The sequence below is a fragment of the Mchenga conophoros genome, linkage group LG11 (genome assembly GCF_057382185.1).
Source record: "Mchenga conophoros isolate Kocher_MC1m ecotype Shallow Benthic linkage group LG11, M_conophoros_male_GT1.1, whole genome shotgun sequence".
In the NCBI taxonomy this organism is placed as follows: domain Eukaryota; kingdom Metazoa; phylum Chordata; class Actinopteri; order Cichliformes; family Cichlidae; genus Mchenga; species Mchenga conophoros.
The window spans coordinates 23,764,914-23,790,391 of record NC_140536.1 but is presented as its reverse complement, the minus strand read 5'-3'; the positions used below and the strand labels follow the sequence as shown (position 1 = coordinate 23,790,391).

Genomic DNA, 25,478 nt, shown 5'->3' with positions numbered 1-25,478 from the left:
CTATGTGCATCAAGTTAGCAAAGGTAGGAGAGCCAAGCACGAAAGACGGCACTGCACGAAACAATTTTTCGGTGAAAGAAAATGAGGACAGAATAAATGTCCCGGTAATAATATTAAGTTTGTTGAGTTTAGTAAACTTCGGTGAAATTAGAATACCAAGGAAAAAATTACACTTAAAGAATTATTGCAGCCGTCGAATATTTCAGACAGTATGCTACTGAGGGCAGCTAACATAAGAGTTATGCGTTATAAGATATAATCTAAGTCGTAACATTGCTGTATGGAGCTGCAGATTTGGTTGCAGGTTAACATAGCTGGACTGGCCATCGGGCATACCGGGCATATGCCCGGTGACTTATTTTTTATTTTTTTTTGTAATGGCATGAACAATGAGAGGTGGTGGATTGGCCAGATGCAGGTCGATGTGTAAAAATAACTCAGTTGTTTGGTGGTGGCTATGGCGGGGCTTCCACAGAGGCCAGCAGGTGGATGAGGGAAGGGGAGGCAGGAGGAGAGCCCCGAGGCGGCCACCAGTCCGAGTGTCAGGTGAACTGAACTTCAGGTAAGAAGTTATGACCTGCAGTCTATCTGGGTCAGATATAAACCAAGTTTAGGTGGAGTTTATTTTTGTTGTGCTGACTTTTTACTGTCAGTTACAATAACTCGTACTGCGTTCTAGCCAGCTTGACGGAGTTTTTATACAGCTGGGTGGGTGCTATGATGTTACTGATAGTGAACTTCTCTCATTCTCCCCCCTCCCTCTCCTGTTGCTACTTCAATCATGAAACTGATCAATGATCAGCTGATCGGCTTTTTTCTCTTGTTTATTTATCGCCCACTTTGCGCCAGAAAGGAAACCAGCAGATGTCGCGCTAAACAACAGCAGCACGTTTAAGCTTGATCAGCTTTTGTTAGAATTTATTTAATATTAATTTCTAGTATCAGCTGATGTTTGCTGGAGCCACAGCTGTAAACCTGCTGGTCATGATGTCGGTTTGGTTATCTGGTGAGAGGGAAACATGAAGATGAAACCAGGAGATGTCCTTACTGAATCATCAGAGCTGAACAGATGATGGAGAAACAGGTTTACCTTTTAGGTGACATGGATGAGTTGAAGGGAAGTTATGAACTGTTTCTGAGAGACAAATAACACCAGGATCCTTTTTTATGTAGCTGACAGCTGGTAACTGTGCAGGGGCGGGTCTAGGAAAGTTTTGCCAGGGGGGCAGGTAGGGCATTAACAGGCAAAAGGGGGGCACAAAGAAATACCTTTCTTTCTTATTCTCATTTAAAATGTCTAGCTTTTATTAAATAATTATCTAAATCTTACAACCAAAGTTTTTATCTGATGTAAAATGTATAGAAATCATACATATACCAACAAGACGGTGTACATATGGAAAAGATATATATAAATTTTATAAAGTTTGTATCTGTCTTGTGTGAAACTTGTATGAAAAGCATACAAGAGTAAAAACAGATATAAGATCCCTTGAAAGATTATATAATGAATCTTGTATGTTTTGGATACTAAAACAACATATGAAAGTAATAAGAAAGTGGCCACTTTCATGAGTAAATCATGTAAGTTTTTACTATTTCTTTTCCATATGGGACTGTCACAACAGCATTTGTTTTCATTCAAAGGCTTTATGGCTTTAATACCTGGGGGGCCGGTCTGTAGTCAAAATGCCCGATTTTCTGTCCCAGTCCAGCCCTGCAGGTTAATACTGGCAGTGTCACCATGCCAGCTGACTGTATTTCATCATCAGCCAGTGTTGTTCTTGATCAATATTACCAAAGTTTACCATAAGGCAGCATAGAAAGTATTTACTTGCTTTCAGGTTTCATTCAAATGTTAGTCTTTTCAGTTGTTTCCCCACTTTTTTCCTGTTTCAAAATCACCAGTTTGTGAGAAGATTATCTTCTTTTTTTAACAGGCAGATAAAGTTTTACATTGGAATTGGCTAATTTGTCAATTGTTTGTTACAAATGTTCGTATTTTAATTTTCAAAAATGTTTTTGCCCAAAACATATGTGCACTATATGTCAGTAAAAATACTATGCAAATATTGCTGTCCTTGACTGCTGAGTAAACACTGACAAAGCACTGATTGTATCTCTTGTACTTTATCAACACAGTATCTAAAAACTTTGCACCATAGTGGTTAAAATCTCATTCGAATAAGAGTTAAAAGCGCATTCGGTTATTAGGTTTATAGGGTTATTGAATTATGGTTAACGGTTGGTAGGTCTGTGAAGGTTCTCAGTCATCCAGGTCATCGTAGTCAAAGGAGCTTGCAAGCTCCTTTGATTAACGGTTGGTAGAATTTTTTAAACTTTATCTGCCAATTACATCTGCCACCCTTCTCCAAATCTGTGCCCCTACCTGGCCCCCCCAACAAAAATTTTCTAGACACGCCACTGCAACTTCGATCATTTGTTTATACTTTAACAGAGTCATTTAATGTTTAATTTTTTGTTTGGAAATGACTCGAGCAATTTAAATATGTATTTATTAGTTTAGCCTAAGATTTAAGTTTTCCATCAACATTTACACAAATGTAACTATTACTTTTAGCCATCTTATTGTGTTGCTCGTTCAGCCACTTTTTTTTCTGTTTAAATAGAATTTTACTGGAGTTTATAAATAATTATAATATTAAGGAGAGCTCTCCAGCAATCAGATGATCACCTATGAGCAGGATGACCAGCTGTCATCCTTAACTCAGCATTTTTTTCTTTGTCCCCTTCTCACATTTTGAGATAGTCTCCCACATTTTGATTGCTTTCTCAAAAAGTCTGGCTTTTACCCAAAGTATATGAAGGGAAGGCTTTTTACTATATTCAGAACTTCAGCCTGTCTAATGCCACACTCATCAGGGAAAGACACCAAAAAGTCACAGGCTTTGCAGATTTGGGTGACTATGATGGAAGCTGCCATGAAGAAAATAAAGCAGCAGTATATTCTGAGAGACAGGAGGGGGTATGGCGTAAAGTGACAGAATACATGTATGTCATAATTTTATAATAATAGTGACACTTGTCAGATATGGCTAAAAAAATAGAATAAAAAAAACAACTATGGATAGATCCAAAACCTGAAGAGCAACTGAAATAACAGCATGGAAACATTCAGACTACCTTTCAGCATTATTGATGTGTCCCACTTTGTCTCACAAAAACACAGCGGTTGCCTCACATTTAGTTTGATCTGGCCACCCTACCTGTGAGCACCACATGGCGATGGTGGGGAGGAAAAAAAGCTCCCTCTTACTAGGAAGAAGCCTCAAATCAGGCTCAGGGAGGTGCAGCTGTCTGGCACTGCTGTCTCGGTTTGTGGGGACAGTAAAGGCATAAAAGAAAAACAGAGAGGGTAGAAACAATAAGCAGGATGTGATGACAGCCCTAAAAATCCAAAGGCATTTGGCCATGATTTGCCAACTTGTGGCAACATTGCTCTGTGTGTACACAGCCCTTCAAAAGAAGAAAAAAGATTTTTCTCAAACGCTACACTAACGTGATAAAACAACATGAATAAAATGTATTTTACAAACGTTACTATGACATTACATCTGATCAGAGACCAGGAAGATGCACAAATTCCTTTGGGGGTTTCCCATCCAGTGAAAAAATCTACACAAATCAAATATCCAGAGCCATCTGCTGCAACGACCCTCTGTGGGTAAGAGAGCAGCAGAAAGAAGCGTTGTTACTATGGTTGTAGATCCAAGTCAGGGAAGTGTTTTTACATCAAGTTATCAAATGAAACATCGTGCTATCATTTGTATCATTGTTGTGAGAAGCTTTTGTTATAATAAGAGTGAGGGGCAGACGCCCTGGACAGGTCTTTTGCAGGGCTAATGCCAGATTTAGACTTTGTAGAGCCTATGACGTAACCTACATAAGTGGCCGACATCGTCGGAGTTTATGTTAATACACACTCACATTACACAGTACATAATAATTACCGTGAGGTCGTGTCCCGGTGTTTTATATGTGGTGCCAGCCAACAAATAAAATGCTGGTACTTTTACCTCCTCGTCCTTTGTTGTGATCATTTTTTTAGGGGCAAATATATTTGTCTCTCAAATTTCTCTTTTTCTGACATTTGTGAGTCCTTATGTTGATGCTGAGACGATGATTGATACATTCTCACTGATAAATTTAGAAACTGTGGCAAAAAATAGCTGGAAATGACAAGGAAGAATCGAGGGTGCCGAACAGGCCAGTCACAGTCGTTGTGGGCTATGTCGACTCGACATGTAGTTACACCGCGGCGCACGTCAGGTTACTCTGTAGATTTTCCAATTAAGTATGAATCCCAAACATTTAGACCTATGGCTAATTTAAAAACACCAGATGATCTGACATGTTTGTCTTTGTACTGTGAGAGGAAGGGAACCCACACAGGCACTGGTAAACTCCGTGTGTGTGTGTGAGTGGGTTCAAACCAGGACTTTCTGACTGTGGGATGACAGTGCTAACCACCGCACCACTGTGCTGCCCAGCATTGCATAATATGAACTTTAAGTAAGCACAAGAGACCAATTGAGGAAGTTAACACTTAGCTGCCCTAACCACGGGTAGTTGAACCGACTATCCTGAAATATAATCATGGCATTTTTCTTTTTTAAACTACTTGAAATAGAATTACTCTGTATTTTTAGTTTGGATTTAGTGGTGAAACACCAGTAAATGCAGTGTAAATAAAACCCACAAATTACTCAGGCAGTGTGCTCTTACAGCACATGGCCTGGAGTTATGCTCTAAAAGCAGAGTGAAACTGAGGTTCTTGTAGGTATATCTTACAATGATCTGGGTAAAATTAGCATGTGCTTTCCTGAAGCGAATTATAGTAAATATAGCATATGTTACACACCAACGGTATTAAAAAATAACAACACAGACCTACAGTGAGTTCCACTAAACCCACTTAATACTGAGTCTCTAGAGAAGCGTTAATGTCGTGTTTTTTTTTTTTTTTTGTTTGTTTTTTTAAATGGCATTTTTATTGACATCTTGGCAAGTTGTGGATGCCGGGAAAAGCTTTGTTTCCAAGGTAACATGACAGAAAAATCTCGTAGCTGACATAGATTAGCCCTTGTGTTTTAATAAAAAAGGAACATTTAATTTAGCATGGGAGCCGTCTAATTTATATATGGCAATTGGTGTTTTCATCTGTCATCTTTCCAGTGACACGCATGACACGTGTCTTCAAGTACGTTATGAGCATTCAAAGGGGATTAATTTCTATATTTGTGTACTACACTCATAATTTTGCCTTTAAGCATTTCATGCAAATAATATCTTGGCTAAATGTGAAGACGGCTAATTTCACCCAGCCCTAAACGGATACCTAAAAGTACTACTGCAGTGTATTTGTGATGGATGCAATATCAACATCAGAGCAACACTGGTATGTGGCTATTAAAGGTCAAACAATTTACCAGGCAAAATCATATATACTAGTAATTCTACAGGCGAAGGAAAATATCATAAATCACATTAAGGTCAGCGTACAGTATGTGCTGCACTACACAATGCAAGAAAAATGATACCGTTACGTAGGGAGACAGACATGTTTTATTAAGTTGCATGCATGCAGTACGCACCTTTACATCTCTGCTGTGTTTTAAGATTATTCATCCCAGCTGAAAAACGTTTCACTTCTTCCACGGCGATCTGTCTTAACAAATAAAGTCTGAGTTACGGGGCATGCAGAAACATGATGTACTTCTTTGTGTTTGACTAAATGAGCGCACTTATGCAAACTTATTCAGCCGGCTACAGCTGACTTCCCAACTTTATTATCACATCGATGTTATTAATGTATGACTGACCTATTTAAGTAATGGTATACATTTATCATTCTCTATGTCTTGTGATTATATATTTATTGATGGCACATGCTTCCTCTCCGCCCTCTGTCCTTTTCTTTTTCTCCTTTTTCGCTCCTTTTTTTCTTTTTTGCATCCTCACCCTCCTCTCTGTCTCTCTCGTCCCTCACCAACCCCCCACCTCTCTCTTTGCTGAGGTGGCTGTAACTGCTGTGACTTTGACAAAGTATTCTCCACGTGTATTTCAGCGTACGTGTGGATGCAGGGTGTGTGTGTGTTTCTTTTTTTTTAGTTTGCAAATGTGTCCGACTGTTGCGCACGCAGCGTCCATCTGTGTGTGTCAGCTTACTGCAGCGTGCTCGCACTTACGTCTGCCGCTGCTGCTGCTTATCTCCGTTACCCTCTCACTTTTTTCATCACTTGCCCTCTTGTTCACCTTGTTTCTGCCTATGTGATACCCCCCCCCCCCCCCCCACCTCCCTCTGCTAGTCCCCTCCCTCATGTTTGCTCCTTCCTCTCTCTCTCTCATTGATAGTGAAGCATATGTGACTGGAATACTGAGGAGCTAATCATTATGCCATGAGCACAGCGCAGTGCTCGGGCAGAATGTCAATTCTCCCTCCTCTCTCTGTCTTCCTCTGCCTTTCCCTTCCCTCTCGTCCACGCTTTCCAAGCAGTAGTTAACATGGAAGCCACATTTGCGCTCTACACAGTGAAAATTAAGGAAACACTCTCACACGTAACGCCCGGCGCTTGCAAACACTGGGCTTTTAACACCTGCACTTAAGTGCAATGTGTAATGGTTCGGCGAGGTTTACATTTGTGCTGCGGATGGTATTTGGAGTGTGCGCGCGTGTTACATAGTTGTTATGTAAAAGCACTCCACATCAATTTGTCAAGAGCAAAGTGGTGTGGGATGGAGATGAGAGACAGCTGTTGAATGCATATTTAGAGAGAGGAGGGAGACTGAAACAGAGAGTGACAGCAGACTTTCTGTGGAGGCCTAAATCACCACTAATATTAAGGTAAATAACCACGTAGGATTATTCGCATTATATTGTAAACACTTAAAAAGATGGAGGTATGATACGGAGATAGTCGTGCGCATGCAGCAGTCTCGGTGTCACTCAGCAGCGAAGGAAAACACAAATGAGAGCGGGGTAAATTAAACTAGAGGTAAATTAGACTGCGTGCACGCGCTTGGACTGCGGGGTGCACGTCAGCGTGTCTGATGAAATGGGAGAGACAGCACACGGAGACTCCTCCTGACTTCTTGAAAACTGCAGCTGTGGGTCACAGCTAGGGGTAACGCTGTGTGTACGCAGCCCTCCAAATCTTCCCCTGAAAAACACACACACACAAACACACCACATGCACACAGACTACAAAGGAACTTTAAATTTGCAAGTTGGACAGACGCACAAACAGTCATATCCAAATGTCCACATAAACACACACACACATGCATAGAAAAAACCCCAGCCGTGGCCTAAGGGAACCTCTAGCGTGACATGGTTGCAGTCTAATAGGCTCAAGCATGAGTGAGTAATAGGTGTTCCAGCACTGTCCGCCCACTGGACAAAGACATCTTGAGATGCACATTATTTTATGAGATGCAAAGTGAATAGGTGAAAACATGATGATGCATTGGGTGGGCGGTGAGTGGAGGGGGCTGTTTGAAACCAAAGCGGAGGAGACAGCTCAGCATTGTCACATGCTATATTTGCTTCCTGGTTTAATTAGGGGACAGGTTAGCGGACAAGCCAGAGTTGATATACCCAGAGGCTATCATTTAATATATGAGACGCAAATAGGTTTTAACATAACGTACAGCACTTAGCATTCAGGTTATGAATGAAATAAGTCATAGGTTGGACTGGAGCAGTGCGGATTAATTAGTGATCGACACACAAGCATATTTATTTATTTTTGCTGCCACTTTATTAAATTAAATTCAATAGATTACATCTGGACAAATCTTTTAAAGCATAGTGTACAAACATCACTGTTAGGCAACACAGTGTTGTCACTAGCAATTAAAGCGCCACCTCATGCACAGAGTGACAAAATCAATGATTCAACACACCGTGGTGAGTTTAAAAGCCTTGGAGGACACAAAATGCTAAGAGAGCGCTGGGGCTGTAAGGTTAAGAAAAAGATCTATATTGCAAAGGCTACTTGGACCCACCAGAGAGGAGCAGTGGTATCATAAGGCCAGTGTCCCAGTCTAGTTAGGGGGGGATGAGACAGCATAGCCTGATCGAAAGTGGGGATATGGGAGTTAGACAGTGACATCATAGGCTGTGAGCTGCTCCTCTGGAGACTGCTGTCTGCTTGCAATGGGCTCGTGCTGTTGCTGAGTTGTGCCTTGTATGACTGAACATTATAAATAGTGAGAAGGGTGTCAGCTCCATTCAAGGGAGTTGTGCATGAAGAGTTGGGGTGCTCCAGTGAGAGGAGGAATGTTTTTCAGCAATGGCTTGGGTGTGTGGGAGAGGAAGTAGTCCCCACCTTTCTGTGAGTTACATATACCTGATTACAAGTAAAAGTGTTCTACTGAAAGTTTGATTCATTAGTAAAAAGTATAGGCAGCCCATTCTTCTTAATAAGACAAAGGACTCACTATGCTGAAATGCCATTTACCACTTGAAATCAATTCAACTCAATTTTATTTTATTAAGTATTGCATTAGTTCATTTCTGTCAGGACCACTTTAGTCAAAACTGGATTTTTCTTTTCCATCTGTGGTCATTTCTGTCTGCTGCTGGACCACCTGGGGAGCTGGGGGTGGGGCTTGGGATCAATGACAACCGACATCACATTGATTCGGTTAAAAATGGTATGAAATGAAGGAGCTGGGGTGGAGGTGGGTTTCCAAAGTCGCTTACAGAAGCATGATTATAATTAAAATGCTTATCTAATTAACTTGCTATTGAAGACTATTATATATTTATTAAACATTTACTCAAACACTCACACTGGATGGATGCATCCTTGGTGGGGGGAGACTCGGGGGTTCAGTATCAAGATCCTTGATCCTTCGACATGCAGACTGAAGTAGGCAGGGAATCGATCCGCAACCTTGTATCGCTCATGTTTAAAGGGCTCATATCATGCTTTTCCATATTTTCTGTCACTGTGTTGTTATAGTTCAGAGCTTCAGACGCTCTAAACACCCAGCTGATTTCTCAGACTCGGCTCTGTCTTCAAGCACAGAAGCCCCTCCCACAAGTGGGATATCTAGCTGGCTAGACAAAACCTAAAACACCAGATAGCAGGTATCACAATGGTGGTTTCTCTGGCGACTCAGAGTTTCTGCTTAAAGATCTTTGCACGCTCACATAATGGCACCGCCTACTCCAGACAGAGAGCAAAAAAATGGGTAATAAAGATTAAACATAAAATGTAACAGTAAAATGAGATGCTGTTACTGCAAATAAACTACAAATGTAACAGATGAATTTTCTGATCTGTGCATTATTAGCTGCAATTGGAGCAGTGCAAAAGAGACTTAACAGCATTTGAAGCAAGCATAAAAACATTTACACACTTTATGAATCACCAGATTAATGCATGCAAATTTCAGTACCAGTGCAGCTCACATAATATGAACTGCTGCAAGTTTACAGCTGGGCTTCACTCGGTTGTTTTAGTAAGGCGCTGCTTCAGAAGTTCCACAAAAAAAGTACGAAAAGCATAAATGGTATTTCTTCAAGAGAGAATCTTTATCACGCTCATGAGACGCTGTAAACAGAAAGAATCAGTGAAATGATGATGCTTCTGGAGTTTAAACCAAACCATGAGTTACTGCAGAACACTTTACACTCAACATAACTCGATAACCCATTAATCTCACTTTGTAGTTCACCCTTCCTGCGTTCAGACCTTCTGTTTGCCGGTGGTAGCCTGTCAGAATAAATGTGGATCCATCAAAATGACTTATTTTAGACCATGACTTCACCAAGGCTCGGTAAAAGATAAATAAGGGTCATATGTAAATCTGAATTCTGCAAAACTGCTCTAGTAGAGTCCAAGAATAAAAATATGGAGATGGAAATGAGCTAACAGCATGCTGTGATAGTGTGTTATGCACTGGTTTATCGACTGAAGATTGCATCTGCCAATATTTGTCTTGTTGACCGCGCACTCATGCATCCGCACCTCCAGCCAATTTAGAATCACCAGTTAACCTCGCAAGCACGTCTTTGGGCCGCTTGCGAGGGTAATTGGTGCTAATGCCTCAAAAAAGATCCAAGCCGACCAGGAGCGTTATTGCTAACCGCTACACCACTGTGTTGGCCTTATCAGCAATACATTTTCATACATTTGCACGACTTAATTTGTCCTTATATAAAGAACATGTGATAGAGGCGGTGGCGTCCAGTAAAGTGGATTTCATTTAAATATGAAAAGAATTCATGAAAAATTGACACTGTCAATAAGAAATAAAAAAGCGTGTTCAATAATTTATTAATTCACGACGTGAGGAGAACGATTCATGGTGGCGTGAATGATGCAGCGCTGCTCAGGTTTCTGACCAAACTAGCTCTCAGGGCTCTCTCCTTTTATTACAACCTTCATCGCAAAGTTAAAAAACTTTATTGCAGATTTGTCTGACGACACCGAGGGAATCCATAACGACAACAACAAAACAAAGAAAAAAATACACCGGCATCGGTTGTTGTTTCATATATTCTTAGTTAAACGCGGCGCCAGCATCACAATTTCACAATTAGTGGTTCCCCTCTCTGATTGGATCTACGCCTTCATGTGTCTGTGTGTGCACATTAGCGACATTATGTCAATATGCGCCTTTGCGTGTGAGCCGACGGGCGTGTTTACATTGTGGCGCGCTGGTGTCTGCACGTTTGTGTGTGTGTGAGTGTGTGTCACGGGGTACGAGACGAGGCGAGTGGTGCGGTCGTGTGATAGTGTTTGTCACCCCGAGCGAGCAGCCACGTCAAACTCTGTCAGGGTAGTTTTCCCCGGCCGTGGGTGAAACACATCCCTCTGATTACTCTCTCTGTCTTTCTGTTGCCGTGTGTGTGAGTGTGCGTCTCATTCAGATAGTGTGCGTTTTCTTCATGACCAGCTTTTTCTTTTGCCCCCCCACATTTCAAATGCTTATCGGACAAACTGACAGTGAGAGCAAAGAGAGAGAATGGAGGGGTGATGGGTTTTTTATTTTTGATATTCATCTTTGAGAAAAATACCTAGGAGGGAGAGAGAGCGTGTAGAGGAGTGGGTGTTGGGAAGGAGGAGGGAGGGTGAGGAGAGAGTAGGAGGGTGCAGAGAGGGACGGAGAGAGAGCTAGCTGATTAGATTGGAGAAAGCCAAGGAGGTACGGGTATACTATTGAGCAAGGGGAGAGGCAGAGGGGAGGGTGACTAAGTGAATGCAGTTTGCCGTCGCGTGTCGCCGTATCACAGCGAAGTCCACTGGCAGGCAGACGGATCGGACCCGAATCAACAAATGGAGACAGAAAAACTGGATGTATACTGCATGTGAGGAGAAACCAAGGGAGGATATAGAGTCTGCCTTCATATCATTTTATCTTTGCATCTAATACTACTGTGAGGAACCCACAGGGAGGGAAAGAAAAACAGCGGACAACTCATTTTTCCTCTAACACGTCTGTGAAGCAGAGGAGCTGTGAATAGAGTGAGCTGTGGGACTCGCTGGGATTTCTGAATATAAGCTCAGTAAGTATTTGTATAGGCTGTGTAAAGGCACTGTATGAGTGTGTGTATATGTGTGTGTGTGGACTGATGCCTCAGCTTTGTGCGCTGCCTCTGATGTTTTTTCCTCATAAGAAAAAGGCGAATATAAGGAGCGCTGGGAGGGAATTTAAATCCAGTTGTGCCGCTGCAGTGTTTCCCTTTATTGTCACATGTTGTTGGCGTCACTGAGCTGCTTTTCTTTTCTAATTTAAACAACTACCCCAGACTTGACTCTGTGTGCTGTTTGTGCCTTTTCCTCCTCAGTTGCCGGTGTGTGAGTGTGTGTGTGTGTGTGTGTGTGTGTGTGAGAGAGAGCTGATAATAGCAGCTCCATTGGTATTCAGCGGAGGGAGCTCCAGGATCTCGCTGCGCCTTTCCCCAGGATGGGATCACAGAGCAGGGATTGTGCTTGCCTGTGGAGAGCCCGCTGAAATGGGTGAGTGTCCATCCCGCTCCTTTTTTCCCCCTCCTCTTTTCATTCTCTTTCACCTCTTAGTTGATTGTTTCCTAAATATATATAAATATGTATATATGTGTATGGCTTTAGTCTGCAGTTATATACAGAGCATTTTCATTCCTGATGGGCCCCCCTCGTTTCCTTGTGTCTCACCCACTCACCCTGTCCAGCCCCACCTGTTTCCCTCCATCACTCCTTCCATCCTCCTTTTCTTTTACCTCCCCCCAAACGCCTCAGGGCATAAGCCGTCCTATCCAGTTTTAATGGATATAGACAAACTCTGAATGGCTCAATCCATTTTGCTGCCTGTCTCCCCCCTCTCTTTGCCTCCTTTTCCATCTTCCCCTCTTTGGCTGTGTCACCCATCCCCCCCCCCCTCTTACTTCCATCCCTCTCTCGGTCTCTTCGGGCTCCTCACTACATTCTGTTTGATTTTAGACACACCGAGGACACTCTGAGACTCTTTCCTGACAAAGGAAATGAATAAAGATGCTGTGGATGTGTTTATGTGTGTGTGGAAGGGCTGCTATTTCTGTGTCCGTGTCAATCTTTTTTTTTTTTCCCACTCAGAGGGAGCAGAGGTTTGTGCTCAGCCTCAGTGTGAAGGACTGGAGGAACAGAAGGTTATGAAGTAGATCGGTGTATATAATAGCTTCTGGCATGACAGCTGTGACACATATGTACATGCACAGACACACAATGTCACTCTTTTTACACGCACCTCTGTCTTTGCACTCCTCGCTGACATACCTTCTGCACACCAATTCGCACTCACCTACGTCTTTTCACACCTGCGACACCTTAGCATGCTTAAGGTGCCAACAAAGGCTGGACCTACACACACATACACACACAATAGAAGACACTGAGCACTAACCTCACCGTGCTTAGTCTCATCTTAAATGGTCCTTGGAGAATATCGGTGTCACGGGAGGGTCGTATATATCCAACAGAAGTATTGATTGGAGCTGATAAGCTGAATGGCCTCGAATGTTTCACTGTAAATCGGCCATCACCCACCTCACTGGAGTCACTAAACTTATTTAACGATTTTACTCTGTTAAAAGAGATGATATTACTGCAGGGCTCTGAAATGACCTTTTTTCCTTTTTCCTCTGTACTTTTCTGACTTAAGAAGAGATCCATCACTCGACTCAGAGCGGCAAGCTTTTTTTGATTAGGATTCAGAAAGGACTTTATCATATTCAACAGGTGCAAACTGTTGCATAGTAACAGAGTCGAGACTACCTGTTGGGTAAGATTTGACATTGCGCCTCTATTTTTAGAATTGGGTCATCTGTTTGACAAAAGGTAGTGTGATTTATTAGGAAATGAAAAATAGAAACTCAGCAGGCATCCAAGTCTGTCTAAGCTCGGGCCATCTGTCATCTGCATGCATACCTGTCTACCTGGAGCGGGGTTAATTTAGAGGGATTTATGAATGCGTTTTGCTATTTGGAAACTGTACCAAAGTATGACTCACAAAAGGTTCATTGTTTTGTTTGCATTACATTAAATGCAAGAGAGCACAATGAAATGCAAATAGCGTGACCTGTCAGGAGGTCTAAAGAGACGGTACCGAATACGACGCAGCTCTCTGCATGACATTTCAATCCAAATCTCAGTATGTTATAGACGAGAACAAAATATTTTTACATTTATCTTTAACTGAAGAGGTTCTCTTCATTTCTTTTGCACCAAAACACAACTGAAAAGTATTAATGTTGTTTCAGCTGCAGAGGAATAAACAGTTTTATGCGTCTTTAACACTGTAACGTCAAGAGTATCACACTCGATACGTGAGTTTTTGTGATGTGTCAAGACTTCTTTTCCCCCCTGGGAAAATTGCATGATACATTTTTAAGCTCAAACTGCAAAAAATGACAGATTTAGCAAATATGATACATATTAAAACTCATATGCAAATTAATATATATTTATTTCGTCAGAAGGTTCAATAACTACTCTATTTTCAAAAAAATTGAATTTTCTGGCAATTTATTTAATGGTTCAGGTTTTAAAAAGTTAAATAAAAATGAGCATAAAGTTATTTTTAAAATATCCAAGATATTTGTCTCTACTCTGTCTTGTTCATTTGAATGCGTCTTATTTTAATATTTGAATCGGTTTTGTGTAAATATCACCTCAAGGTATTGTTTTCATCCATTGTGTCAAACAGATAATCCATCTTATCATTACATCTCACATGACTTTGTGTTATAATTTAGTGCAATAATAGAAGAAAAGTTAAAAAACAACACTTTTTATTAAAATGTGACATCTAGTCTGGACCAACTAGTTATGTCTTGTGGCTTTGTTGCACCTGATGCAGCCTGTGGAGCCTGTGGTGAACAGACACCTTGGATTCTGAAGAGAAAGAGTAAAAAATGATTGCATGAAAGAAGTTAGAGGTGAAGATCTGAAATTGGATAGAGGGAATAAAAGTGAGATGGGGATGACGAGAGCGTTTGAAGATGAGCTTGTTGGAGAGAGTGAAAGCCTCAAATCATAGAGTGAGTGGAGAGGAGGTCGGCACAAACAAGCAGCAAAGCCGTGGAAGAGTGACAAGGACGGAATAGACAGCAGGACGACAGGCAGGGTGGAGAGTGGCGAGGAGGAGAATGACATACGCGATAAGGAAGAGTGACACAAATGTCACCATGCTAACCTTTCATGCACTCTCCCTCTCTCCTCTCTTCTGCTTTTTCCTCCTTTCTTTCTCTCCTTCTAGATCTGAAGCCTTGCAGAGATGGCCACCAAATGGACAGCATGGAAGCCAACATCCACCCTCCAGCGACCAGCTTTCCACAGCTAACTGCCTCCACCATCTCCTGCCATCAGCTCGAACCATCCGAGCGAGGGCTGAGTCTGCAGAGTTGAGCCTGGACCAGCCGTCTACCGAAAGCAGAGATAAGCAGAGGGCGACAGGCCTCGGAGGAGTCAACGCGCAACAAGCCAGTCGGCGTGTTGAGCGCACAATTGAGCTTCTTGGACTTCATCTAAAATGAAATAGGCTGCAGTGATGCTTGAGCAATGGTACAGAGCTTTTGGATATGTCCGGATTTATCAACCGGATATATTTTTGAGATTACGACACTTTGGTGCACACCTCAGAGCTCAGCCACTTTTTCCAGATTGGCTTGTGGGCAAAAGCGAGTAATTGAAAATCCCCCCTCGAGAGGCGCTCTGTTTTGATTTGTTGCGGGGGAGGAGGGCCTATCATTATTGTTTTTTTTCTTCTTCTTTTTTTTTTTTTTTTGAGGAACAATTTCCAAAACACCCGGCTTTTATCCCACAAATTTCCCCCAGTTTCTCTCACATTGTGGAGAAGCACATTATGAAGCAGTACCATTCTTCTTCATCCTCCCTCAGTGACGGAGAGAGAGGAGGGACAGACTGTCCAGAATAGATAACGAGCAAGGAGACTGGCACCGAGGAGAGGAGAAGGAGAACAAAAAAAAGGAAGAAGGAGAAGAAGCAGAAAACGGGGAAACAGGTGGAAAAAGAAAGAGAAGGAAGCCGACAGAGGGGGGAGAAAAAAGGCAGGGACAGCGAGAAAATAAAGGACAGAATTAACTAGGATTGCACAGAATCTTTTTTGGACTCTTTGTAATTCGTGTTGAGGCTAGTTAGCGCAATGGATAGGGGAGGGGTTTAGGATTTACACTGGGGAGGGGGGGGGGACTTGAGCAGGAGACTAGAATGATGTCCCGCCTGCACCTGCCTGGTCTGTATCTCAGTGTTTGGGAGGAAGACAGGCTGAAAGATGGCCTGGTAAACAGACAGCTGTATTGAATGACAGACAAGCTCTGAGTCTGGTGAGATAGACAGACAGACAGGAAGACGGGTACACAGCCCAAGTGTCGGGCAGAGAGCCAGGCAGACATCCAGTGCCGGCACAGTAGACGGCGCGCAAATCATTGTCATTCTGTGCAGAGCGTGAGAGGAAGGCAGACAGCAGGAAAGAAAGCAGAAGAGCATCCTGGTGGTTTTAGCTTCTGGAGAATCTCAGTCAGTGCTGTGGCAAGCTCATGCACTAAAAAAACCCAAACAAGCAGTGAGGGAGGGAGGGGGGGCTGTTACTAGAAGGGAAATACAGGTTGGGGAGAGGGAGAGCGAGAAGGACGGAGGTAAAGAAACAGAGGGAGAGAGCAGGTGTCGGAAATCCTCCCCTTCATCTGCTTGTCATTTACTCCTTTATGCTCTCTCGTCGTCTGCCGAGGTGATTGGTTTTCTGTTACCGCCGTTCCTCTGCTTACGGGCCCACTGCAATCCCGAGGAAAACGAGAGGTGGGCAGACAGAGGAAACCAGAATAAGACAGCAAAAAAAAAGGAAAAGGTGGAGCCTTTTCTGATTGACTCATTTTCACCCGTTCCTTTTGTTATTTGTCGAGGTGGGCTCTTGTTATTTTTGTGTTTGCTTTTTTTAAAAGTCAGAGATAGAAAGAAGAAAAACACACCTGCCCAATCGATCCCCCGTACATCCTCTTTGTACACAAGAAACAAACTTCTTTTTCCACCAATTGTTGATTTCTTGCCTTGCCTATCGGGATTATTTTCTCTTCTCAGTATAAACACGGGATTGCTCCAGATTCCTCCTGAATGTCCTCACACCCACTGACACAGTGTGAACTCCTCTGACTCCCCCCACGCCCCCCCCACCCTTCACCCCCTTGGCTGAAGCGCTAAAACTCTGTGGTCTCAGATCTCAGTGCCTGTGTTGACTCACTACTACAGTGATAATATGGCACGGCGCTTCTGATACCGTCTGATTCATTCTGTAAGTAGGACCCTCTCTTTCTACGCGTGTACGTCTCCACATGTGTGGCGCATGTCATTAGCATGTTTTTTAGCTTATGCATGCAGAAGCGCAGAAGTGGCGTGTCTCTCTGCAGTGTTGGTTTTATGGTGTCTTCACAGCGGATTTGCTTTCCTGTGCTTCCTCTGCCCCAGGCGGTTTGTGTGTGTGTGTATGTGTGTGTTTGTGTGTGTCTGCCAAAGAAAGAGATTTTGATCTTACAGCCAAGCTTACAACAGCATCAGAGTGGTGTCAGAATGAGGCGAACAGGGTGTCTTTCCCTGTGCGTGCGTGCGTGTGTGTATGTGTGTATGTATACTCCTAGATTTTAGTCCTGAGGTTAATTTGAACTAATTAATGGTGAGTTTTTTGGGTTTTTTTTGCTTCTTGGAGCACGTTTTGGTTCTATGTCAGTGTACTTATATTCATTAGGGTGAGACGGAAAAGGGATGGGGGGCTAAAACTGAAGAGGGTGAACCAGCTAATGAGAATGACTCTGATTCCCTGACTAGTTCTTTGTTGCCTTCATTTCACGTCTAATGCCCTGAGCGTTGCACTCCGGCTGCATATCATTTCAGCCTCCTTTTATCTCCCTATGTGTTGCTTGGATGAAACCCCATACCGAAACCCAGACTCTGCAATGTCCTGCATATTACTAAGCCCATCTATCTCCACGGACACATCCACATCTTTATACACTCCCACAGTCACCAGGCCTCGCACCAGGAGACGCTCAATCAAGATAGTCCCTTCAAACAGACCAATGAACTGTGAATAACGCCATTACACAAACTCCCAGCTCAGAGCGTTACAGAGACAGAAAGATTGGGAGGGTGAAAAAAACAGAGAGAGACAGAGAGGGAGACAGAGAATAAAAAAGCTTTCTGGAAATAGAAGAGCAAGAGCAGAAGGAAAATGAGGAGGGAGACAGAGAGTGTGAGACAGAAAGCAACAGAGAGGAGGACACGGGGAAGGGAGGGTGAGAAACGGGGAGGGATGAGGGAGTGTGTGGGTCTGGAGGGGCCGCAGAGCAGGAAAAGACCTCTGCTCCATGGGAGCGCTCTGATGGGCTTAGCAAGGCCCTCGCTTTGTTCACAGTGTTGGTCAGCCTCTCAGAATTAAGATTACTAAATAATACGATTACTGCAGCTGCACAGTGATAACACGCCGCTGCCGATCCCCTTTGTCACTGTCAGAAAACCCAGAGAAGAGGGGAGGAGTGGCATGTGATGGCATCAAAGGCATGAAAGTACTGACTACATTAGAGAGTCACAAGAGCTCTGGCTTCTCAATATGGCTCGCCGCTGAGGCAAATTGGGAAGAGTTGGTGTGACTTTTATGCGGCATGTGGTCATACAGAGGGGAAAAAACTAACCTCAGTCCAGGTGTTTTCTCTTTAAATATATGGATGCTGCCATTACATCTTTTCCTTATCTCTCCTCTGTTTGTTAATGATGCTCTTTTAGATTCAAATGTATTAAAAAAACAAAACATGAACGGGGAAACCTCTGTGTTTACAACCTCCTGGCAAATGTGTACGTAGAAGCCAAGAATCTCACGGTGAGACATGTGCCCCTTATCTTGGTGTTTTACGCCGCATCCTCTGCGTGGGCTATTTGTTTTATGTTTCTGTGCTTGACAGCTTTGACACAGATCCCTGCCAAGTTGACCTTGCACTTTGAAGTGTAATAAACGCTGAATTCCGGGGCATCGATACATGTTCTTCTAGTAGCTGATAAATGGCCTGCTACCCCATGGGAAAGGGGGGAGGGAGGGAAACAAGCAGGCAGCAGAAACCTCTGTCCACTCCTGCTCAGCGGAAGTAAAGTACAACTGTCTGAAACCCACAGCTCCCAGAGTGGTGAGCTAATATCAGGGCTGGGCTGGACGCGACCCCCCTCCTATGAGATATGAAGTATTTCCACTGTCCTCTCAGCGGGGGCAACCATTTGCCTGCAGAGCTGAAGATTAGCTCGGAGCAGGAAAAAGAAAAGACACATTTAGCATGTGATAGTGTATCACAGGAGTAACAAATAACAAACCAGAGCTGAAGGCACAAAACGAGATCAATGAAATATGACACACAGCACAAACACGCGGCTCAAAAACGTCCCTAAACCAACTTGGCAAGCGTTCAGTTCAGTTTCTGTTCCCGCGTGGCACGTTTGTCATCTAGCTGAGGTTTCATGTGCGTGTCTTGTGTTTTTGCTTCACTGACATTAAATGAACTCTGACCCCCAGGCCCTCCGCAGCTCTGCTCCATGGTCACAAAGTAACTGGGTGACTCACTCTGTAGAACCAGTCAAAGAGCATCCGTGCTGGATTATGTGCACTCTGCTCGTCGAGTCCAGACTTGCAGAAACAGAAAAGCAATATGGAGATGATGTGCCAAATTATTAGCTACGTGTTTGTGACATTTAATCTTTTTAAGTGCTTCTCACAGCAGCAGCGTTCGGTGTTGCTGCGACGCTCCCCAATCATTTCACTCGGCTTGGTCTAAATTGTGGCAGAAGTGTGCATGGTTCACGAGACAGCCTTTTACAGCGAATTTCCCGTTGCCCTGCTTTGTACCAGTCGGGCCCTTTCAGATCACTGATCCATTCATCTCTCTGGGTTACATTTTTCTAATTGCTGGCGCACATTTTTATTTTGTGATTCCACTTTCGATAGCGTTTGAGAATATCTTTCACTTGTGTTGTGCTGTTCAGGCCAAAACACATTTTCACATTGTTCGCATCATCATTCATTTTTCAGTTCTTCAGTGGGAACAGCTGTTCTCTCTTTAGCTTAGCTGGATTGTAGCAGGGAATGAGATTCATTTCTGGTGGTGGAGCAAGAACAGATCATTATCAGACTGTTATCATTGCTGAATCAATATTTTGGGACTGTGGCTGTCTCTTGGATGGCCGTTCACTCCTAAAGGGCCTCACGCAGCTGCCGCTCTAAGGTGAACTGGGTTAATTTGGGATATGAGATCTCTTCAAATACTGAGGAGCCCTCCAGTTTCTTCTGCAGTGCAGTGTTTACCTAGCAGTTTGTCCAGGCCTGCTTGCTTCAGGCTAGCTGGCCTCGAGGGATGAATTGAGGAAGTGAATGAATGTGTATGTGCGAAGAGGGTGACAAGAAATGGACATCGGGACACGCATGCCTTTTCCATAATGTGCTCCCAGCTGGGCTGTTTGGCTGGCCATAAAGTGAATGCTGCTAATGGCCTTTCAGTTAATGGAGTCATTAAGACGGGATTGCGAGAAGATAAAAGCAATGTGTGTAATGTGCTTGAACTGGGATAGAAGTGTGATCATTTGTATATGTGTGCTGCTACTGTAAGCGTTTTGTGCATTTCTGGTTATTTGGTGCTTTAGTACCTGCGTGCACAATGACAGTAAGATGGCACTTACTCTCTGCTGCATTAGCATTAGTAGAAAAGGTCAGTATTCTATTAGCGTAATTGTAATACGGTCTGAGGGGCTCAGGTGATCAGTCTTGACCCGACCTGTCCTAATCAGCAGGCTGGTGGAGGCTCAGTGAGTCACAACTGTGATGTTTTACTGACGATTGCTGCTGCCTTGCGTGAGCGTCTGAGTGACAAAAGGGGGATAAATCTAATTTAAAGTCGTTCAAGGAGAATGTGCAACGATGGAGAAAGGCATTTTGGGTAGAGTTGCGTGCAGTTTTCATGGTGGCGCGGCTGCTCATTATGTCAGTTTCTTGATTTTAACCAGAGGGAAAGCTTGTGTCACCGTGCCGTCAAGGCTAAAAAGGCTTCAGCTGTAGATGTTCCAGCTTGCCTCGTGCGCTGTTTGCATTCAATTAAATGAAGGCTGGGAATGTTTCACCATAAGGTCACCATAAGTGTCAGTATAAATGAATTAAAGTGAAGCAGAGAACTTTATCTAATAAGGTAGGCATGAGTAGCTTCACTCGATAAATTTCAGAATGACATCCTGTTTTTTTTGGGTATTTTTTTTTTTTTTTACCTAAAATTCAGGTGTATGTTTCACCGCACAGCTTATAAATATCCAACACTAACAAGTTGTTGCCAGCCTCGGGGGAATTACCCATATTTATCTGTCTGATGGTGTCAGTCTATCTATCAGGAGATCAGAAAATAAATTTCAGGGTGAAGGAGCTCACCTTTTAATCTAATCAGCTGGTAAGCAGGCAAAGCCCGCAGCTGGAAAATGGAGTCTCGGCAGAGAATATCATCCTGCAATCACCGATCAAACCTGTCTGAATACCCCTAAGGAGGCCTGAGGGGGTCATGCTTCAGAATGCATAAAGCTGATTTAATTTTATTTAGGGATCGGCTTATAAGAGCATACTTTAGCAATTATCATTCGGATGACAGACAAAAGTACAAACAGGTGGACTGATACGTGTATCTGTTTTTGTTTGTCAGTGTGACTACAGAAGAGCAGTGTCTTTTAATCCAGTATGAGCTGAACCCTCTAAAAGCATTCTTGAATTCTTCCGTTCATCTGCTCTGACACATTTCCACATAACTGCTTTTGAGTGTAAGATTGTTGAAAAGTCATTCAGGTAATAGCGGTGTCATCCTCGGTCTGGTAAGTCTGTTTTACAGTTTAATGTTTCACTGCTGCTGCTGTTGAGAAGACGCTCGCCTGACGCTGCATTAATGGCACTGATCATCAACGTCATATCTACACGTGTAGTATAGCTCGCTTAGATCTTATAATATTCAAACTTGCTTGAACAGAAAAGATAACACTGGTGTTTTTGAAGAGAGAATATGTAGTATTTTCAAGTTTGATAGATTTACTACACTCCATGGGTACACCTCAGCTATGCTGGGTAGGACCGCCCTTTAGTGGCATCAATTTAACGAGATGCTGCAAACTTTCCTCAGAGATTTTGGCCTGTATGAACTTGATAGCATCACACAGTTGCTGCTGATTTGCTGGCTGCACATCCATGATGTGAGTCTCTCGTTCCAGCGTTTCCTAAAAGTGCTCTGTAGGATTGAGATGTGGTGACTGTGGAGGCCATTTGAGCACAGTGAACTCATTGTCATGTTCAAGAAACCAGTTTGAGATGATTTGAGCTTTGTGACATGGTGTGTTATCCTGCTGGAAGCAGCAGGAGGTGGGTACACTGCGGTCATAAATGATCAGCAGCAGTATTCAGATAGGCTGTGGCGTGTAAACGATGCTCAGCTGGTACTCGGAGCTCAAAATTTGCCAAGAAAAATAATCCCCCATGTCATTACACCACCATCCCCAGCCTGAGCTGTTGATATAAGACAGGATGAATCCACGCTTTCATGTTGTTTACACCCAATTCTGACCCCACCAGCTAAATGTTGCAGCAGAAATTGAGACTCATTAGAGCATGCAGTGTTTTTCTTATCTTCTGTTGCCCAAAGTTGGTGAACTCGTGTGACTTCTAGCCTCAGCTTCCTGCTCATAGCTGACAGAAAAAGCAGCACCTGGAGTGCTCTTCTGCTGCTGCAGCCCTTCTTCTGCAAGACTCAATGTGTTGTCCATTCAGAGATGCTCTTCTGCATACCTTGGTTTTAACGAGTGGTTATTTGACTCCTCAGCCAGAGAACTGGATATTTTCTCTATTTTCTCTCTTGTTCTCTCTCTGTCATCAACTACCACGTCACGTTCTTAGTTATTAAAATCACCCCCCCCCCCCCATTCTAATGCTCTGTTTGAACTTCAGCAGGTCATCTTGATCATGTCTACATGCCTAAATGCATTGAGCTGCTTTCCTGTGATTGGCTGATTTGTATTATTTTTGTATTAACAAGCAGCCAAACAGATGTACCTGTGGCCCATGAGTGTATATCTGTCCTTTTATAAACATTATCACAACTGTCAGTCATATCTTGGGCGTTTCCGCATTCAGATAAACTCATACTATAATCATATGGGACATTTGCAGATACTCTACTTTTATCTCCTCTGCTAGACCACCTTTACTTTCCCAAGCCCCCTGATTTCCCCACCATTTACATGTTGTGAAACACACATTAGAAAGACAAGAAGTCGACTCTTCTTCTCATTCCTGAAATGTAGGGAAAGGCCAAATTTCATCACTACTTCTATATTTGCTTTGTGTCGTTTTTTCCCTCAACACTGGTATTTTGGGATTGTGAGTCAAGAGCCTGTAATCAGCTCCACCAATCAGGAGTATTAACATGCCAGTCAGTTCCAGCTGCCTCTGTCCAAATGGTGATGCAGCAGTTGATTGTGGGCTATTGCCTGAATTTAAACTGCTGCAGATTTAATTGTCCCGGCGAAACTTAAATACTCCAAATGGGCTCATATCATGTAATCATAATGGAATTTAAAAACATACAGCATATGTGGTCATTTAAGTCCTGTTTTTTTTATGGACTTTAGTTTTCTGCAAACGTGCGGTGGGTCTGGAACATTTTGGCACTCACTTTTCTGCTGAGTCAAATAATTGGCTGTGATGACGACCCGGAGCTGTTGGCCCCTGCTGCAACCAAATACAGCAAAGTGTCATTAAACAGTACAATATTATCTGCATCATCGCCTTTTTGAGGCATAACTTTCAGATGAGCTTGGATGTAAAGTGGTAGCCTGTGAATAGTGTAATTTCATACACCCAGGGAAGGAAGTGTTGACTATAATTAAGCTCATATGGAGGTGTGCGTGACAAGCAGTGAAGATGCTTTGCTATAGAAAAGAAACTCTTTAAACAATTTGACACCTTCCTCGAAGCAGCAGTTTTCTACTTCGCTTAAGCTAAACAATCGCGGCACATTATCCGAGAGGCTCGGTAAAAAAGCGAAAAACAAATTGTGTCTCTCTGGTTCAGTGGTACTTGATGTAATCTGCTGTGGTGTTTCACCAGTTCTCTTCCAAATCATCACTCGTGCAGGAATCAGAGATTGAAGCTCCAGTAATTTGTCATTTTCTCACTGCTGGAGTGACTTTTAACCCAAGCCAGGAAAAGTTATAGTAAGCGTATAGTATTTCTCATTATACATGAACATTTGCCCGCTCGAGTGCGAGTGCAGCTTGTGTATACATACCGTGTTTGTACTATACGTGCGGCGTGAATGTTGTGTAGGTGTTTTCTCCGTCTGTGTCGAGATGAGAGCCGCGTTGTGCTACCCGTGCGTGTTTACGATGTTCTTGATGTTGGATTGAAAACACGATGAAAGCCGGGGGACGGGAGGGGCGCGTGTGTTTTATGCATTCTGCCAGTGTCATGGTTCGCGTTGGTGTGTGGTGGATGCCAGAATCAATGTATTTCACGCAAGCAGAGATGTGGTCATGCTGAGAAGCACAAAGAGCTTCAGACTGCTCATGAGACAGTCTTTGATCCAAAGTAAAACAGGCTGAGAGAGCACATACTGTACCCTGCTGATCCGCACAGGCGATACCAGCATATTAGCACCTGCAGTCAGCCTCAGTTCTGCTGCTGGCGGGTCCGTCGTGGAAAGTCAGTAAGAAAGCTTAGAATACAAAATGTTGTGTGTTTTACTTTAAACATTTCCAGGTTCAAACTGCTGAACAGTAGGTATTAATGAGAAAATTAGGGATTAGGAATAGACTGTAGGAATTAAATGCCAGATGCTCACTGACTTTTTTTATTTAGTGATATCTTATTTTCCAGTTACTGATTGTTGAGACTTAGGAGCAACAGAAACAAGCTTGAAACCCTGGCGTACATCATGAAAGTCACAATCGCAGATGATCACTCAGATTACATTGAAGGAGTTTAAAGTTCTGGTTCAATCATTACACTTTACCTTAGTCTATGCACAAGTGTTTTATGCGAGTAAGTTTTAATATTGTTTATTTAATCTGTTGTTTGTTTCTGTGTGTCTGTGTTGCTGCCCTCTTGGCTACGTATCCCTTGTAAAAGAGAGATTTGATCTCAGTGGTACTAACCTGATTAGATAAAGGTTAAATAGAAAATAAAAAAATGAAAACAATCATATTAAGCAGTGATATATTTTTCAGTTGGACTGTAAATCCGGTATTCTCTCTTTTTTCACTCATGTTTTTGGCCTTCACAAACTCCTGAGGGAGCTGTGTGGCTCTTTAGCTGCCAAATGATCCGTTATGCTCACTAGCTAGTCACTAACAATGTGCCATCAGTTTCTTGGTGCTGAGCAGGTAGCATCCAGGTTTGTGCTGTAAACAGCTGCCCGCTGTGTCTGGAAGTAATGCTGATGAAAACGGTGATGGTAAACGAAAGTGATGAAGCTGAAGCAATGAACTGAAAGATGCTTAAATGCTCCTTAGGGCTGAAGTGACCAGCAGAGTCACGGGATAATTGTCTGAATCTGCATGTGGAGCTGTCTTTCTAAAACTCACTGCTTATTAAGTACACTTTGCTCGTACCGAGTGGACCTAAATCCTAATTATCACGTTCATAAAAAACATGAATTCTGTTTGCTATTTGACTAATCGACAATGATAGATTCGTAAAATATTTCTGTTTTCCTGTTTTCCCACATTTCGCCGTGGCGACAGTGGGTTAATGCTCACATTGTTAGCAGGAATGTGCAGAGTAATGTTCTGTAAAGAAGAAGAGCTTCGAGGTAAATTTAAATGAGTCTTTCTGTTCTGAAATGGCTAATCACCCCCCCCCCCCCCCTTAAAAGCTCCAACATAATGATCAATGGTGTCATTTAATTATCAGCAATTGCAGCATGT

General features: G+C 42.9%; 1 protein-coding gene and 1 long non-coding RNA gene across 6 annotated transcripts in view; both read left to right on the top strand.

Annotated features, from left to right (window-relative positions):
• The first annotated feature begins 11,215 nt into the window (after positions 1–11,215).
• LOC146564123 (uncharacterized) lies at positions 11,216–15,542 on the top strand. Its single transcript, XR_014894291.1, has 3 exons — positions 11,216–11,542; positions 11,825–11,996; positions 14,749–15,542. It is a non-coding gene; the product is annotated as an uncharacterized LOC146564123 (long non-coding RNA).
• A 566-nt stretch (positions 15,543–16,108) lies between these two features.
• grik5 (glutamate receptor, ionotropic, kainate 5) overlaps positions 16,109–25,478 on the top strand; it is a 95,550-nt gene continuing 86,180 nt past the window's right edge. For all 5 annotated transcript variants that reach the window (XM_085291625.1, XM_085291623.1, XM_085291624.1 and 2 more), the window contains exon 1: positions 16,109–16,797. The gene's annotated coding sequence lies outside the window, so the exon portion shown is untranslated. The remainder of the gene's footprint in view (positions 16,798–25,478) is intronic.